The sequence below is a fragment of the Pipra filicauda genome, unplaced genomic scaffold (assembly GCF_003945595.2).
Source record: "Pipra filicauda isolate LSUMZ 115617 unplaced genomic scaffold, ASM394559v2 scaffold182_size1470994_pilon, whole genome shotgun sequence".
In the NCBI taxonomy this organism is placed as follows: Eukaryota; Metazoa; Chordata; class Aves; order Passeriformes; family Pipridae; genus Pipra; species Pipra filicauda.
The window spans coordinates 170,931-188,927 of NW_024104290.1; the positions used below are offsets into that span (position 1 = coordinate 170,931).

General features: G+C 49.2%; 1 protein-coding gene across 2 annotated transcripts in view; it reads right to left on the reverse strand.

Moving 5' to 3' along the window:
* The window catches only part of B3GAT1 (beta-1,3-glucuronyltransferase 1), a 52,307-nt gene extending 35,491 nt beyond the window's left edge, over window positions 1-16,816 (reverse strand). The window contains exon 1 of one of the 2 annotated variants that reach the window (XM_039379984.1): window positions 16,453-16,816. The gene's annotated coding sequence lies outside the window, so the exon portion shown is untranslated. Of the gene's footprint in view, window positions 1-358; window positions 591-16,452 lie in introns of those variants that run through there. The other variant, XM_027721006.2, reaches the window with a different exon arrangement.
* Window positions 16,817-17,997: the final 1,181 nt, after the last annotated feature.

The following is a 17,997-nucleotide window of genomic DNA, read 5'->3' on the forward strand; positions in this document are numbered from 1 at the left end:
GTGACTAGGGCTGACCCCAATCTGGGGGCAGCTGCAGCAAGTGCAGCAGGCACGCAGGACACTTGTGTGAGCTCCAACCATGCTGCAGGACCCCGGGGATGCTCCCTTCCTCTGCAGGGGCCATTTGGAGGATGCAGGGCTTGAAGAGGCAGAGTAAAGGTTTTATCTCCTGCTCCTGCCCTTTAACAGCTAACCCAGGCAGGGCTGACTCATGCTCAGCAGCAGATTTCTCTGAGATGGCTGAACACCACATCTCCAAATGCCACGTGCACAGCTGGACAGTTTAACATGAGCCAAAAGTCACTGTTGAGCTGGGGGCAAATCACCTTTTACCTGTCCTGAACTGCTGCCTGCTCACCTGCCTCCAACCACATCAACCCCTCCATGGACCACCATCTCCTCCTGGCTCCGTGTTCCACACTGGACGTGCACAGATCCACAGCTACTCCCTTGTGACTCCCTCTCTGTAAGGTTACAGTGCCATGGTAACCTGTAGGTATAGACAGATTTACTTATGCTTTAGTAAAAAAGGAAGAACAAAGAAAAAAATGCAACATTCCGGTTACTGTGCAAAGCTCAGAGAGCTGAGGTCCAGAGTGTGAGGCAACCTCAGGGACCTTCATCAGGTCATTCAGACCAGCATTTCCACTGGACTTGTTTGAACATTCAGACCCCAGTTCTGACTTGTGCATCTCAAGGGGCACCTGGGAGCAGAGCTTTCTGCTGTTTGGAAGTCCAAACATCAGCCATAAATGTGCAGCCATCGAGGCACACCGAGAGATCCCAACTGCATCATCACAGGGACAGGGACAGTGGTTCCCATAGTCTTTCCTTCTCAAGTGGGGCAAGCTGGAGGACTCCCCACCACTGTCTCAGGTGGGAATGAGCTTTGCTGAGCCTGGAACCAGGGATTTGATGCCTCCAGGCCAGTGCTGAAGGACTGTCCACAGCGATGCTGGAAGGAAGGAGCTTTATAACAGCCTCTCCCCACAAGCTGCACTTCCCTGTGGATGCACAAGGATGAACAAGGGCTGCCAATCCAGAACCTTTCATGCACAGCCAGGTGAGCTTCTGCTCAGCCACCTCCTCTGCAAAACACGTCAGTTCTTGCAATCAAAGGGAACGTGGCCTTTTTTTGTCCTTGGTCTCATTTTCTGCAGGGTACCAAGGGAAAGATCAGCTCCAAAGACTACTTGCCTGGGAATTTTGTGCCAATTCAGCTAGTACTAAGGGTTTCACTGAGCTCTGTGTCTATTAAAAATGCATAATGTCCACTTATATCAAAAGGATAGATTCAAACCCAGCGCTTTTCCAGCATGTCCCAGCTGCTGTTATGGCATTCAGGAGATGGATAGGAAGGAGCTGTCCCTTGGGGCCCATATCAGGAATAAGAAAAGGGCACATCCACTGACTATTTCAGGGCTGGTTGTGACAGGGAAAAATAAGGGAGAAAAGACATAAAAATGCTCCTGCCACAAAGCCTAACCACATAAATATTCAGGGAGGAGGGAAAGATGTGCTACACCTGAGATTTATAAAAATTATGGGCGAGCAGTAACATTTCAGGTTAAGCCCTGCATCTGTGTCTCCAAAGGCTCACAAAGGGGGAAGGCATTGGGATGAGTATCAAGGGAGCTCAGGAGGGACACAGACACACACACACACAGAGGCACTGCTGCCTCCCTCTTCTGCCCCCCCCCCCGGCTGAAAATTACGGTCTGACGCACTCCGAGCTGCTTTTTGTGATCAGAGCAGCAGAACAACCGTGCACAGACACTGCTCTGACATTTTCCAGGGTTGTCCCTTTGAACCTTAACAGATCGACTCGCCTGCACGATGGATGGGAGTGTGAAACATTCCCCAGAGCCCAATTCCAGGAGAGGGCAAGCCTGCCAGCAAGAGGGGTAGGGGAGGAAAGACTCGATCCTCCCTCGGGATCTAGGGATAAAGGGGGAAGGGTGCTGTTTGCCTGGATCCACAGAGCTTCACGGAGGATGGGAATCTGAAACAAGCAGCATCGCTGTTGACAGCAGTGTGTATAAACAGAGCAGCATTTCCCTGCTCCCTCCCCCTTCTTATTATAGCACAAAGCACCCCGAGTAAAATACATACCCACAACAATCCACTATAAAAGGAAAACAAAGCCCGGAGCGTGTGCACGCACACACAAACACAGAGACACTCTCCTGGAGAGCACAGCATAGATCCAGTACCTTAAATGTCATTTTTTTAAATATTAACTCTGTGCTCCCGGCTGGGTTTATGTAAGGTTTCTAACCGCGGGGCTGGAGGCACGTGAAAACCTAAACTGGATGCTCGCAGCCTGCCCCGGCTCCGCCTGCCCCGGCCTGACCCCGCTCCATCCCCCCCGTCCCGCTCCATCCCCCCGTCCCGGCTCCGCGGCAGCAGCAGAGCCGGGGCAGACACGCTCCCACCGGGCATTTTTCCCGGGAGGACGCAGAGCTGCAGCTCCCTTTCCCCCTCTTCCCGGCGCTTGCCATCTGGCTCTGTCAGGAGGCTCCTGCTGCAGCCAAGCACAGACACGAGCGGATGCCTCTCTCCGGATGAACAACCACTTCATTAGCCGGGGCCGTGCGGGGCAGAGGGAGGAGCACGAGGGCAAATCCTCGGCAAATAGCAGGATCCATTTCACACAAACGCGGTGCTGGGCTGCTGGGAGCAGCCCCGGGGCTGCCGAGAACCACGTTTCCATCGAACCTGGCTGCCAGCCCCTCCTGCTGCCCCAATCGCAGCTCCACCAGCTCTTCCAGAGCTGTCTTGTTTTCCAGCCTCAGGCAGCCTGAGCATGGGAACTGCCTCACCTCAGGCTTTCCCAGAGTTTTCCTCAGCTCTAGGCTGGGCTCCAGATTGTTACCACCTCGTGGTGCCAGGCTTGAGACACGACTCCCTACAGAAATGGGACGAGGAATGAGGTGGGCCAGTTGTTGAAATGCCACCTCACACCCAACCCTGACACTGGGCAGGGAGGACCTCTTTTAATGGTCCCACCCACCTTGTCATGCAGGTGAGAGGGACTGGAGGCCGTGGGAGGGGCTGTGGAGAAAAAAAAAAAGTCTGGTCACTTTGTCAAACTAAGACCATTCCCCTTCTTCCTGCAGTAGCTGCTCATAGCCAGAAATCGAACTAACAAATTGTGTTATCTCTCCATTCAGCCAAACCCCTGGACCTATTTATGGTGCTCCCTTTAAGCACCACAGTCCATCCCACGCTTTGGAACAGATCCTTCTCCTGCTGTGGTTGACATGTACAATACTGGGCAAAAAGATCCTCCAGCAAGCAGGACCAGCACCTGCTACTCTGGTTACTGTTCACCAAGGGCCAAGAAAGTCAACAGGTTACCCTTTTCACCTTGAAGCCAAGACAGGGAGACACTTTCTTCCCTGGCAGCAATCAAGGCTCTGTAAGTGCAGGGAGGGCATTTATCCCCCCGATCTGTGGGTGCAGCACACCCTCAGGGTGCTGCACAGATATTGCACAATATATTTAGGAGCAGGTCAGAGCAGAGGAGGTCTCCGTGGTGCTGCATCAGCAGGTGGTGCTCTCCCCTTCAGTTAAGCCCTAGCCTGGCATTTTCCCGCTGGGATTTCCTCCAGTAAGGACACCTCAGCCTAAGGCAAGCCCCCTCTGCTCTGCACTGCTGAGAGACTGAGCCTGCATCAGTTCAGAGCCACACTTTGCACGGAGCTCCCCATGGACCGTGATGCTCCTTAACATCTTGCGAGAAACTCTTCGTGGGCTAAAGACCCATCGTAGGTGAGCCAAACTCAGGGGAACATCTAAAAGGAAACAGTTTAACACATTGCTGGGAGCTGGCAGGAGTGTTTCAATAACCCCCAGACTCTTTTGTCCAGCTACAGCCGTTCCCTGATCGTTACCCTGGCTGGGATCCAAGGCAGAGATTGTTCAGAGACCAGCACAACCCAGACGGTGCTAAATCACAGCATGCAAACTGTTCTCCAAGGGATGTTAATTTATTGGGAAGCACCCTCTCAGCAAACAAACATACCCAGGGATCCAACTCTCTCCACAGGGCTTTGTAATTAAGCTCTGTGTCCAAACCCTCTGCACACCCATCACACAGGTCAGGAACTCTGCTCTGGATGCCACAGCTTGACACCAGAAGAGAGGAGAGGAAGCAAACACAGGCACACACTGCTGGAGTTATTGCTGGGTCTCTGGGTGCGGTGAGACAACCCCAAATGGGGATTTCCTCATGACAAAAAGTCACAGGCCCGTTGTTTTTAGGGGTCAGGAGACTGAGCAGCCAGTCCAAGCCTGCATCTCTCTCTGCCTTAATACTTCAGCTGTGCTGTTGGTAAGTGCTCTGCCCCATTTCCTGCCCTGTTGTCCCCACATTTTCTACCACTGCTTCTCCAGGCAGCTTTGGCTCTTTCTGAGAGAGAACCCTCTTCAAGAGCAGCTTGTGACACTCTGGGATTGCAACACAATGAACTGATAAAGCGAGACATAGAAGCGCATAAATAATCATAATATCTCACGTCCCAAGATCACACAAGCAATTTAGATTCTTTTTTCGTGTCCCATTTATAAATATTCATTTCGGAGATGTTTTAAACCAACAGAGCCTGATGCAGACTTGCTCCAAAAGCTCCAGCAGCCTAGCATTCCCATGCAGTGTGCAGGCAAATTACACCTCTTTGAAGCCTCACCTCGCCCTGCTGGGGTGAGCAAAGCCCTGCTGCCTCTTGCCTGCAAATATCCACAGACCATGACAAAAAAACCCAGCAGCAAATATCTCAGCAGCTCCTGCCACTCCTGTGGAAGTCATGTCCCTGCCATGTCCCCATTCCCTGCCATTAACCTCCATCTCCAAACTCTTACGTGACAACGTGGGAATCACATCACCTTGTCTGGGTTTACCCAGCTGCCACCCAACAGAACCACTTGGATCTATAAAAAAACTGCTGTGTTCGTGCCTGGAAAAGAAAAATTAATATGCAAAGAGTGATAAATCCTCTGATGTGCACATTTATGTTTTTATCATGTAGTTAATCAGGAAAGAGTATGTTCAGTTTAGATACAGCTCCACACTTTGCCTCTATAATCCGAATCCCAGAAGGGTCTTATAAAACCATAATCTGCAATGCAAAGTTGCAAAGCATATGGGAGTGTCTATAGATTTTCCAAATCACCTGTGCCCTAATTTAATATGAATAACAATTAGTTTACTCTTATCAGTTAATTGTGCCCCTTGTGGATTCAGCAACACTGCATCTCGTCACCGAACACCTTTGTCTGAGCAAACTTTAATTACACTTCCCCTCGCCCAGCCCCACTTGCAGCTTTGGCAACAAAGGCGAAATTGCTGCTAAACAAAAATCCCACCGCCGGCGACAACACAAAGGGAGAGAATCAGAGGAGCAAACAAAGCAGCCCGGGGTTAATAGCAGGGAGTGTAACTCGGCCCCTGCAGCGCAGCCAGAGCAGCCGGATCCTCCCAGCATCCCGGAGGAGCAGCACCAGGCGCTTCTCCAGCCCAGACAGCACTGACAGCCCTCCATCCCTATCTCCATCCCAAGGTGTGCCTCCCAGCCCCGGGCAGCAGCGGGAGAAGCTTGGAGAGCGCTTTCATTCAGCTCCGGAGCTGTGATTAGCAGAGGATTGAGAGCCGAGGCACCGGGGTCCTATTTCCCGCTCTGCCGCTGACTCCAAATGTGCGAGGCACTTAAAGCCGAGCTGCTCCCTCACCCATTCCAGCAGCACGGGTGTTGTCATTGATAAAAGGGATGGGCTGTGCACACACACTCACCCAACGCTTAGGGACCAATCCTGCACTGAAATCACTCTCACTGCACCCTGAAGTGCTGCAACATTTACCTTTGGCACAGGATTCGCGTTTTCTTTTCGAGGCGCCAAGTCCCCTTGTGAATCATACAAAGGAGCAGATTGAGGATGACTGTTCCTACTTCCATTTCAAACACTGCAGGGTTTTACACACACACGGGCCTTCAATCTCAGTTACACCATCACCTTGGCAGCAAAACGTTGCCTTTGCATAGCAGAGGATGCAGCTACAACCCCTTTGGCAGAGCCGAAGGAACGAGCCTGCAGCACGGCAGATAAAGCCTCTGGTGGGAGGAATCTCTTCAGCCCGGGGATGGAGAGGCATCACAGTGGCAGAATGATGTGGTGTTGAAGCCACAAAGGATGTGCATCTTCCCACTTAGGATGCTGGAAGTTCCAGGACCCTGCTGCTGCTCTCACTCTCCAAAGGACTGGTACCACCTCTGTGGTTTTGCTCCCTGCCCCTCCACAGCATAAGGAATTCCAGCAACTTCTTGCCTCACAGCCTTCAGGGCAGGTGTAAGGGAAGGCTTCTTCATAATCTGTGCTGATCCTGCTCCTACAGCACCCTGAACACATCTGAGAAGGACACTCACCCTGCTCAAGTGAGGGAATCCATCACCTGCCACATCAAATATGCTCATCACCTTTCCACAGCATGACCTCTGCTCCTCTCTGAAATGGGAGATCTCCACCCTTACAAAGGAATAAGCTGCTGTGAATACTTAATTGCTTTTATTACTCTCCTGTAATTGTTAGCATGACCTTTCCATGGACTATTTTGATGTGTCTCTCACCAGGTCATTATTTCTGAGCCATAGGCTCCAGTGGAACAGGAACATTAATCTGCTACAGACAGCAGATACAAAGCTCATGGTGTTTGATCTCTCCTGGTAAAAAAAGGATGCCACAAGCCAGACCAGGCTGAGCTCTGGCATTCTGGCCATGCCATGAAAGATTTTTGACTTTTCCAATTTCTCCCACCTCTCTTGTTGATCACCTCGTTAGCTTAGCAAGCAGCAAAGCAGCAGCAACTACAATTACACATTCTAAATATGGCCAAGAATAACTGGCACAGTGTGAGTGAGGAGTCCAAGCTGCAGTGGCCAGGATAATTCTGCAGGCAGCATTGGCTACTTCAACAGCAGAGTGAGTCATTCCCCAAACTAATTCCCAGCTAAAGAGAAAAATCAGGCTTTGATTCTCCGTGGAGGTACGAGCAACACCACCTTTGCAGCTCTCATTTCTGCTCCAGGCCATCCCACGCTGCCAAACACATGCAGCACCAGGCAGGACGAGCTGGCAGGCGAGAACAGGGTCTGCCTTTTGACCATCTAATTCTTCTCAGAACAAAGCCAGGGCTCAAGCAGGGCTGCTTTGGCTGAAGAAGCTGGAAACACAAACCAAACAAAAGCTTATCCTGCAGACCTGCCAGCTCATGCAGGTCTGACAGCCTCACCCTGCAAATAAATTGTTTCTGGTGGAAGCAGAGGAGTCATCTCATCCATCTCAGGTACTGCAAATCCATGGCTGGCCTTTCTGAGACTGCAGTGTATTAAGAATGCTGTTTAAATGGCTCCCAGCTTACCAAACAGCCTTTTCATACACAGAAATGCAACATTTGTTAAGTTGTTGTGGATGTCCCAATGCTGGAAGTGTCCAAGGCCAGGCTGGACAGGACTTAGAGCAACCTGGTCTAGTGGAAGGTGCCCCTGCCCATGGCAGGGTGTGGAACGAGACGACCTTTAAGGTGCCTTCCAACCCAAACCATTCTGTGATTTTCTAATTATTGACACTCCTTTCCTCCTTCCTTTCCTGTCTCCCAGCTACTCATTTAGTAGAGAGACAAATCTCCTCAAGCACAGTAGCCAAAAGTGAGCTCATGTCCTGCTCCATCCGTGAACAGACCACACTCCAGGTGAGGGACTGCCCAAGTCCTTGCAGGACCGAAACATCCCAAAGCCTGACTGCAGCCCCAAGGACTGCAGGGACACTCAGAGCAATGTTATTCACCACGTACCCTGATGACATACACACAGGCAGGAAAAGGCTCAGCATTTGGACTCAGGCACAGACACACCAACGTGCCCTCTTCCTGCAGGAATACAGATGGGAGATTTGCTCTTCTCTTGGGCTGCTCCAGCACGTCGAGAGTTTCTGTCCCCGGTGCCCGTGGACGTGAGGGCTGTGCAGGGCATTCACAGCCAGCCAGGGAGCTGAGCCCGTCATCTCAAAGGAACACACTACCATAAAAACAACAAACATTTCACTTCTAAATAACCACTTTGTTGCTGAATCTCAAAGCCCTTTTGCACAGCTGCTGCAGAGCTTCTCTCACAGGCAGAGGCAGGAATGGGATCCCAACTCTTGCTCGGGCGTCAGGGTTGCACTTGCACAGAGGACGTTCTCAAACTGGCCCAAAGTGTGCCAGAACTAAATACACCTGCAAACACCCAGTTTAACGCTGCAAGTTCGATGCTGACCCAGTTTCTCCTCCCCTCTCTGCTCCAAGAAATGCAGCTGGTTCAACGCCAGCATAAGACAGGGAATCAAATCAGCAGGGCTCGGGGCTTGGTTGGTCACGACTCTTCCCTCCAGGCCAAGATGCAGCACTGAGACACCACGCTGTGGTTTTGCAGCTTGAGACAGTTCAGCAGCTCGTGTCTGCTCAGGTAAATTAAATATTGCCCTGATCAGTTCCGATGCATGAGAGCATCCACCACCAGCAGCTGAGAAACAAACACACAGGACAGGAATAACATTTTTCCCTTGCGATGGAAGGAGCAAGTGCGTGTTCCATCTGGAAAAGATTGTTGTTTCTCATCTGTGTGATGCACAGCACCATTCCCACGAGGGAATCTGCTTCCATAAACACATCTGGATTAACTAAAGGGCAATTCTGTCCACAGCCACTCCAGGGAATGCTGCTCTTCAGCCCACACCCGGGACCAAGCTCTGCGTCCGCCCACAAAGGTGCACACTCACAGTGCACTTTTTGCCCTGGCTGTTCACAGCAAAACCTTCCCTCACCCCGTGGTGGGATTCCTGATGGATTCCCACAGGCACCAGCTGATGGAGGGAGCAGCCAGGGCCCGTCAGGAAGCATCAGGCTCAGGGGCTGTCGCCTGTGCTCAGCTCCATCCTCTGCCGCCTCCCTGCTCCGAGCAAACACTCCCAACTCTCCCTTTCATGGGCCCGTCTGCCCCCGGGCCACACTCACGGGTTTCACATTCTAAATGCTCTGATTATTATTTTATAGGCAGCTGGCTGGATGCAAAGCTTGGGGAAGTGGGCCTGCCTTTCAGGCAAGCTGCTCAGTGGAAGGGCACCACAGTAAACCCGTGAGGGATGGAAGGATCTGAAAGCCTGGGATAGGAGGATGCTCTTCCTCTAATCTCCTTTCCTTCTGGTCCCTCACCCTGGGGGTCAAATGGCATCTTCTGGTTTGGAACATGGGTAAAGGAAAGGCTGAGTTTTGGAGACACCAAGTCCATCCTTAGAGCAAGAGACCTCCTATATGAATAATGGAGCAGCTCCACATTTAAGTTTGCACAGACATTTGCACTTAAAGCAGACTAAAATCCCTCTGCTTCACCCTTCCCTGATTGAATCCAGCATCCAAACTCGGTGCAGTGCTCCAAGGGCAGTGAAACATCCCATGCAAATGAAGTAAAATATTAACTTAGACTTGGAGACGACTTTTTTTTTTTAAAAAAATGTCTATGAAACACTACTCCCTACATCTTTTAGCTCAAACCCCAGCCACACGCGTTATCTCAGCCCGGGCTGCACCAGAAATAGCAGAAGTCAGCACAAAAGTTTATTGCCTTGATTCGAAGATAAAAACAGCTCGCTAAAAGCCTGCATTCACAGCTCATCAGCTCGCACCGAAAAAGGAAGGACCGAGCTCCTACAGCCAAGCTTTGCCCCCAGCCAGTGTCCCCGGGCACCCCGAAGCCCAGCCGTGGGTCTCTCCTGTGCCCTGCTGCCCTGGCAGCTCTGCCTGCAGGCTGTGCCCCGTGCCAGGGCTGTCAGGGGCTCCCAGCACTGCCAGGCAGCCGTTCCTGCTCGGCACAGTTGGGTGAGCAGCCCCTTCCAGCACAGTTTGTTACTCACACGCTCCGCCTGCTAATTGCCTTCCGAAATGGGGAAGGAACAGATGACGAGCAGAATGCGGCTCCTGACAAATTCCCCGGCACTGTAAATACGGCTCACCTTGCTGTAAACAAGGCAACGCTAAAAAAAAGGAGAGGAGAAGAGCAGGGAGAACGCCCTGTCTAGCAAAAAACAACAAAAAAATTAAAAAACTCTCAAGCTTCTCTGCTGCAAGAGAGCCTGCACAGGGGTGAGAGCCCCAATCTATTTGATGTTTCACTCTAAAGACCTCTTGGTCTTGCTGAAGACGCCCTGAATCGAGCTCCCCCAGGCAGGATCTCTGCCTTCAGAACTAAACCCACCAAGAGTGGGAGCGAGGAAAGGTTTTAAAACAAAGAACTTTATTTCCCCCAGGCCCTGAGCATCTCTGTATCAGTTCTGGTAGGAGAGCAGAGGCTTCTGCACCTCACAGAACCAGGGATCTGCTGGCTCTTTGCAGGTATTATGACTCTGCTATTCTAAGGGAAATGTAGTTTGCTCTTAAAAATAATGAGATTTAAAATTAATAAGCTTGGGGGCTTTAAGCTTTCTGAGTTGTGGGTCCAGAGGCTACACTTTTAGCCCACTTCCAGATTTCTTCTCCATAGCCACAAGGCCTAGAAGCTTATTTAAAAACAAAACTTCAAGGTTCCTGCACTTCCAGGAACAGGGAAACATCAAATGCCATTAAATTCACAATCACATGGCCCAAATTGACAATGCTGGTACAAAAACCACCCAGTATTGCTGACTAAACTGCTGTGCAGTGATAGGGTTCAACAGTGTGAGTCACTCCACCCCAGAGAAAACTGCATTTCAACACTGGATGTATTTGCAATACAAACCCAGCTCTCAGGAGGTGCTGGAAGCACTAAGATTATGTAGGGGGAAAAATGAGGGACAAATAAATAAATGGGTTCTACAGACACCCCACAACTCCTCGTAGAAAAACTTAAGCAGGAGAAAACTCCCACGTGTGGGGAAATGAACTCTGTTCCTGTTTGGGGCACCAGGACATCAGCTCTGATAGAAGATATCAAATGAAGTCAAGCAGATTAGGGGAAATGACCGTGGAAATTTGAATTCACGGGATCCTTTTTCTGCAGACAGATGGTCATTTCAGCTTTCTATTCTCTAATCCCTTGTTCTGCAAAGCAAACATCCTAAATCCCAGATAATGTAGGTTTTACCATCTCATACATTTCCCACAGCATTAAGGCTGGCCCCAGTGATAGGATACATATGCTTAAACATCTGCATGCCTGAGGAATTTACAGCCACGAGGATTTCCTACCTGGATTCAGCACAGAGGCCATCCCTGCATCCTGGTTTCCAGCCCCAGCAGCCAGCACAGGCCCTTGCTAAAGCAGTCACTTTTTCCAGCAGGCATCGTGGGGATTAAAGGGAGCCTTTCCCTGGGAATGGCCTTCCTCTAGGAACTGCCCAAAGCCAAAAATCAGACCTGAAGCTCTGCTGGGAAGGAATCAGACGGTCTGGCTGTCAAACTTTTGCTCCCAGACACAGGCAAAAGAGCTGTTTTCTGAGGGAAGAGGGAGAGGAGCAGGAGACTGAAGAAGGCTCAGGAATTCATTACCAGTTTCCCTGTTTGTCAGCTCAAATGATTCACTGAAGCAGCATCTCACAGCCCAGGGAGGGCGTTCACAATTAAACAGATATTGAACTGAATTCCATGAAATATGCATATTGTTTGCTTTCTAAAAAGCTGTTTAGATCAGACCATGAAAAGACCAGAAATTGGGAATTAGATCAACAATCACTCTCCAAGTACCCTCTGATGAGCCCTGGCTGGATGTGGAACAGAGGGATAGTCTGGAGGAGCTCTAAAAGAGGCAGGAGCACTGGAGACACTCTCTGCTGCTGTGAATCACCATGGTGAGAAGCAGGTCCAAAGCTCTCTGAACCAGCTGAAAATCCAGTTTTCCTCAAAAAAACACATTACTGCAGCAGAGAAATCACCCCTACACTGTTCACAACGCTGGCATCAGCAAAGTCCCAAATGGGATGTCTCAAAAGATGCAATTTTTACAAGCTCCAGAGGCAGAGCAAGACTTTGGGGAGCCCAGGAGCTGTGGGAAAATCCACAGGCTGGGGCACAAGGCCACTCCAGCCACACTCAGGGGTAGAACATGATCCCCCTTGCAGAGGCAGTGCCACCCAGACCCCACCACCAGATTACCTTCCCCTGCTGTGGCAGGGAAGATTGAGGCTGAGGAGGCTGAGAGCTCTTCTCCCAGATAATTCTGGCCAGGGGAGTGGCTTTCCACCCCTTATTAGGAGGAGTCACCCTCCTCACAGGCTCAACACTTCATACCTGCAGCCTTGCACATGGCAGGGTTTGGAGCAGGAAGCCTATGGCACAGATTTGGGCACATCCTCACACACCTGGGCACATCCTCCCCAAAGGTTCCAATGGAACACGTGGCATTCCCGGGATTGCAGTTCCTGACAGGCTGCCTCCCACTCCATGGCTAATAGCTCATTGTTTGTATTCATGCACGAGGAGTAAATTCTTCATTATTGCAGAGATCTGACATGTACAAACAATTGGAGTAAATTGATTGTATTTTCCAAATCATCACACAGGCTCTAATTCTATCTGCAAGGCGCACTAATTTGCACTAGAATTGCCTCCTAAATTAGGAATTAGAGCTTTTGACAGAGAAGAGCAATGACTGTCCTTGTGTTGCAAGGCTGGGGGGTGGGGAGGGTGCAGGTCCCTTCCCAGTTCTCACAAAAAAGGCCTTTTGTCTCCCCTCAGAGGGTGCTCAAGTGTGGTGAAGGAAATAGCTGATTAAAGGATCTTCCAGCATTTTTTCAGAGAGGTGTTTCATTGGTTTAGATGCACGTTTAAAAGGAAGAAAGTATTTAAATATAACTGTTCTTTACCCAGAGCCCACCTTTTCCCCGGAGCAGGAAACTGGGACTCTCCTGATCCCTTGAAAACTGGACACAGAAGGATTTGCACGTCTTTTTCTTGAGTGAAGATGCTCAGTACAGAGCAGCACTGAATATCAACTCTCAAAACATCCCGAAAGTGCATTTGTTCCTGCTGGAAGCAGAGGACAGGGTGCACTGTGCTCTTCCAGACATGAGGTCATCCGTGCCAGCCCCGGAGGGTAAAATGTACCAGCTCATCTGGATGGAAGGGAGACTAAATCATTAAGTTAACTTGAATCATGCAGCCAAAAAGCATCTCTGTCTCCAGGAAGGGAAGGGATCAGGCTGTTCTGCTGCATTTCCCAAAATGCCAGGCACAAGGTGTGTTTCTTGGATGTTGCCTTTGCTGCCTGAAACGCAGCAAAAATCATCCTGCTTCCAGTCCTCGCTGGGGGAAGGGGAAAACAAATCCTGTGCTGGATGTCAGTCAGATTGCTGAGACAGTGAACACCATGGAAAAATATCAGCTGAATATATAAGGCTTAACACTCAGGTCACTCTGTGAGCAGTGGAGCCACAGAACTCTGAATTTCCTATGGAAATGGATGGATTTTAGGCCCTGTTTTCTAGTGAGCTCGCAGAGCTTTTCCTCTTCCTGGGACAGTTCCAGTGTCTCCCACACAGATCCTGGTTTCTTACAAGGGTGACCTTACACTGCAACCCCCAGTACTGGGGTTAACATTCTTTTCTCTCCCATCTATGTTTACAAAACCTATAGAAATACAGGATTCTGCCAGGCCCTTTGGGGCACAAAAATAACATCCTCGTTGAGTTGTCTTGGAGACTGACACACGCTGGAGAAATTGGTTTGCAAATGGTTCAAAAGCTCAGAGGGCCAAAGACAGCGGGATCTCAGAGGCTCTGTCTTGTTTGCAAACCCAAGGAAAACCATCTCAGAGGAATAAATATAATTATCACCACAGCCCAGAGAACTCTCACGACTTAGGCTGGACCTGACACAAAGGAATAGATAAATAACTAACAGAGGGAAGGGGGAAGCCAACGCTGCCTCTCTCAGATATGCAAAACCACCCAGCTAAACCCCAGGGAGTCAGAGAGCTGCCTTTGTACAGGCATGATTAAAGACAAAACAAACACGACTGAGTTTTCTCCCCTTTGCCTTTCAACTCCAGCAATTACAGGAACTTAACCCGAAGCACACTCTGTCTGCAAGCAGCTCATCTGCAGAACCATTCGTGTTCTTGATTTCAAGCTGAGGTGATCAGGGAGTCTCAGTTCCTACATTGCTGGATGACAGGACTGAAGATTCCTTTCTCTACTCACTAACCCACATTTCCAGGGATGAATGACAGAGCCATGGAATCAACACCTGAGGTCAGTGGTAGGACTGCCAAAGCATTACCACCCTGGCAACATCTCTCTAGGACATGCATTAAGTCACTCACAGCCTAAGATGAGCCAAGACAGTCATTTAGGAAAGGAGCAATTTCACCTCTGAAAACAAAGTTTAAGCCTGACTTTGGTCCTTTGCCACCCACAGCCTGTCTTCAAGATCATTCTGAGCAAGCACAGATCAGCCTCAAATTTCTGTGCAACAACCACACAGCTATTGCTGTGTCCAGCTTCAGGCAATAAAGTGCACTCAAAAAAAGTATTTTCCTGGCATTTAACTTTCTCTTTTGATCTTTGGAGGGTGCATTCCCAAGGTTTTTCCCTCACAGAGAACTGACACTCACTACACGGAAGACAAGGAGCGGGGGGAGAGAAAGCAGCACACTGAGAAACAAATCCCAGGATGGAAAACGGTGCAGTTCCAGGAACAGGAGCTTTTAATGAGGAAACAAACTGCCCAGGTGATATGGATGAGAAGCCAGGACAGTGGATCACAGTTCTACTGGAGTCCCTGGGGCTGTGGGGTGCTCTCAGGGAAGAGGAGAGAAGCAGAATGCATTGCCCTAACTGTTGTTAGAACAGTGCTAACCCTGCCTCTCAGAGTGCACAAATACAATATAATATCCCCAAACACTCCATAAGCATAAATGTAAAGGTAAGGGATTATTATGGGGTGTTTATGACCCTGCATCCCTTTGGTTCTGCAGGCACAATCTATGCCATTGTGCTGGGGGAGCTGCTGCAGCTGCAGCACACTCAGAGACACCCATCATTGCTCTCTCTTTTAGGAGAAGGAAAATTGGCCCTTGCAAAAAAAAAAAAAAAAAAGCAGCTGTTATTTGTTGTTTTCGGGGGGTTGTTGGTTTTGGGTTCCTTATTATGATGAGTTTGCCTTCTCTTCCCACTTAACCGAATTACCCAGGGTTTCTGTTGCCAACCCTCTGGTGGAGATGCTCTGAGCTGGCACAGGGGCTGCTGCTGCCCCCTCCTCAGGCACACCTTTGGCAGGAAGGATGAGGCTGTGGCCAAAATTGCTATCACAGCAATTTCTACACAGCAGAATTTATGACTATTCTAAATGCAAACTCTACCAACGAGCAGTTTTCCACAAGGTCAGTCAGTATTTGGGCCAAAGGAACACCTTTAACAGCTGCTAATACCAAACCCTTTGGGGTAAAAGTGCAAAGCATTTTGTGTGCAGACAGAGCCTAAACTGCCTCCATAGAAAACCCAAAATATCAAAGCCAAGCCCCTGCTCTTCACAGAAGGGTATGGGGGGAAAATGCAGCTTTGCCTTACACTGCAGGACAAAAATACAGCCACAGTTTTCCTTCCCAGATGGTCTTTTTTTTTTTTTAATAAAACCACCTCATCCATTTCATAAAAGCAACTCATTTTAAAATAGCACTACTTTGGCATTAAAAATGTTTCCCCTTCACAAAACACCGCCGCTACATTTTTAATATAATAGCAGTTCACACTGTCTAGAAATGTGCTGTAGCTTATATTTAAAGGGATATTAAAAATGTTTCCAAGACACAGCTGCTATTCAAAGCCATCCTTCTCCTTTTTCTCCCCCTGTAAGGGATAAAAAAAGCTTCCAAGAAACCCACAAAAAGTGATTTCTAAGGCACAACTGTCACCCCCTTTTCAACCAGGGTTATACAAATCATCTGTGTCCAACCCAACAGAAGGTGGAGGTGTGGAGTCCAAGCTCAGACAGTTTGATTTCCTCTCTGTAGTTCAGTTCCTGGAATGTCCACCTGGATTACTGACGGTAACTGACACTTTCACACGGGTTATATCAACAAATAAGAGCTAAATTTGAATTCCAGGGCACGCACAAAAAGCCAGACAAGTGAAATCTCAGGTCCTGATCCTGCAATCAGCCTCCTGCACCCAGACCCTACACAAACTTTAACATTATGCTGACAGGCACTGGCAGACACACACACACATTTGGCTGGAAATCACAGTCTATTCTTTCCTTTCCTAAGAAGCAGGATGTTTCATTAACTAAAAGCAAGTCATTAAGGGGGAGGGAGGAAAAAAAAAAAAAAAAAAAGAGAGAAATAAGAAATGGGAAATCCAAAATAATTTTGCTCATTTTCCAATAGTGGCGCAATCACTCAGACGCACTGCAAAACACTGAATAAATAAATGTGAAAATAAGAGACTTACCCTGTGCTGCCAGCTGGCTGCAAAACTCCTGTCTGCTGACAGCAGGGGCAGAAGCTGGTTCTGTCTCTGCTCCTGGTGATGGTCAATCCACGTGTCCAGGACAATTCCTGCTCTTGTCACAGAACTGCTGCTCCCTATCAGCCTCAGGCTTCCTCATGTAATATTTCTTATACACATATTAGAGCTTTCAACTCCTCCAGACTTCTAAGAAACAACCCCTTTGGGTTCATGTTGTATAAATTTTCTACCTGTGAAAGCTCCTTTCCCTGGAACTAAATCCTGTTATTGTCCCCAGCCCACTCAGCTCCACAGGCATTCCCAGGTTTCACTCCCACAGCCCGCACCAAACCTGGAACTCTCTTTCTATTAATACCATGGTTTTAGCCATCCCACAACATTTGGGCTCAGTTTTTTTTCCTCTCCAAAGTGTGGAGCCACTGCAGGATGAAGTGCTTGAGGGAATGGCTGATTGCTGCAGGAAGCTCTGGGACACAAGGAAAGGGAAGCTCCAGGTGTTATCAGCAGAACCAATTTACTGTGTCCGTAGATGGGACGTTGGAAACACAGGAGAAGGTGGATTTAGCCAGTCTGCACCTGTAAGAGCAGCAAGACTTATAAAGGGGGAAAAAAATCAGCAAACTGGCAGCTCTTTGCACCATAAATCCCCGTGTCCAGAAGCTCCCTAAGCTTGCTCACATCCCTCTCCCCCTCTGGGGAGCTGGCGCAGCTCAGTCCCACCTCGTGTCTCACCCTCTGGGGAGTCTCTCTGGAAGCACCAGCCAGGCTTTCCCCCATCCTGCCATGGAAAACAGGGAGGCAGAGATCACTGCTGCACAGCTGAACACCTAAAAGCTTCTTCCCAGGTCTTCTCTCTCTGTTTTTAACAGGAGGGGGACAAAGCTGGATAGCTGATATTTATTTTCCCTGGGGGGCAGTGATTTGCCCGAGGCAGCAGATCCAATCAGCAGCAGGATGAAAACCTGCCTGTGACCCCTCATGGTTTGATGATCCCCACCTGACTGTGCCACCCCTTGCCTGCTCTGCAGCAGGTTTATACCCCAGCACCGTTGGTTTGTTGGTTTTAAATGGGCTGAATTTACAAAGCAGCGGAAAAGAAAATATTTATAGAAAGGGACAGAGTGTTTGCCAGGTGGGGATTCTGCATCAACCAGGCAGGGATGTGGAATTTCTCAGAGCCAGATAAGCCCTCGAGGAACTGGGAGGAGTGTTCATTAGCTGGCCAGGTGCACTCCCAGGCAGCAGAAATGTTTCCCTTCCCATCAGCAAATCACACCTTTTGCAGCAGGATTAGTTGATGCCTTTAATGATAATGTAAGAAGATTATACTTTCCCTTTCTCTTCACAATTCAAAGATCTTAAATACAGAGAGCCAGTGATATTTCTTGAAATATCACTGTGGAATTACCACTCTCCTCACACAGAAAGCTGGAAAGGCCATCAGAGTGGAGCAAGGGTATTTGCCTTAAATGTATTCATACAACAGCTCAGCGAGAGAAAACAGGAGCAGATGAATGTCTCAGATCA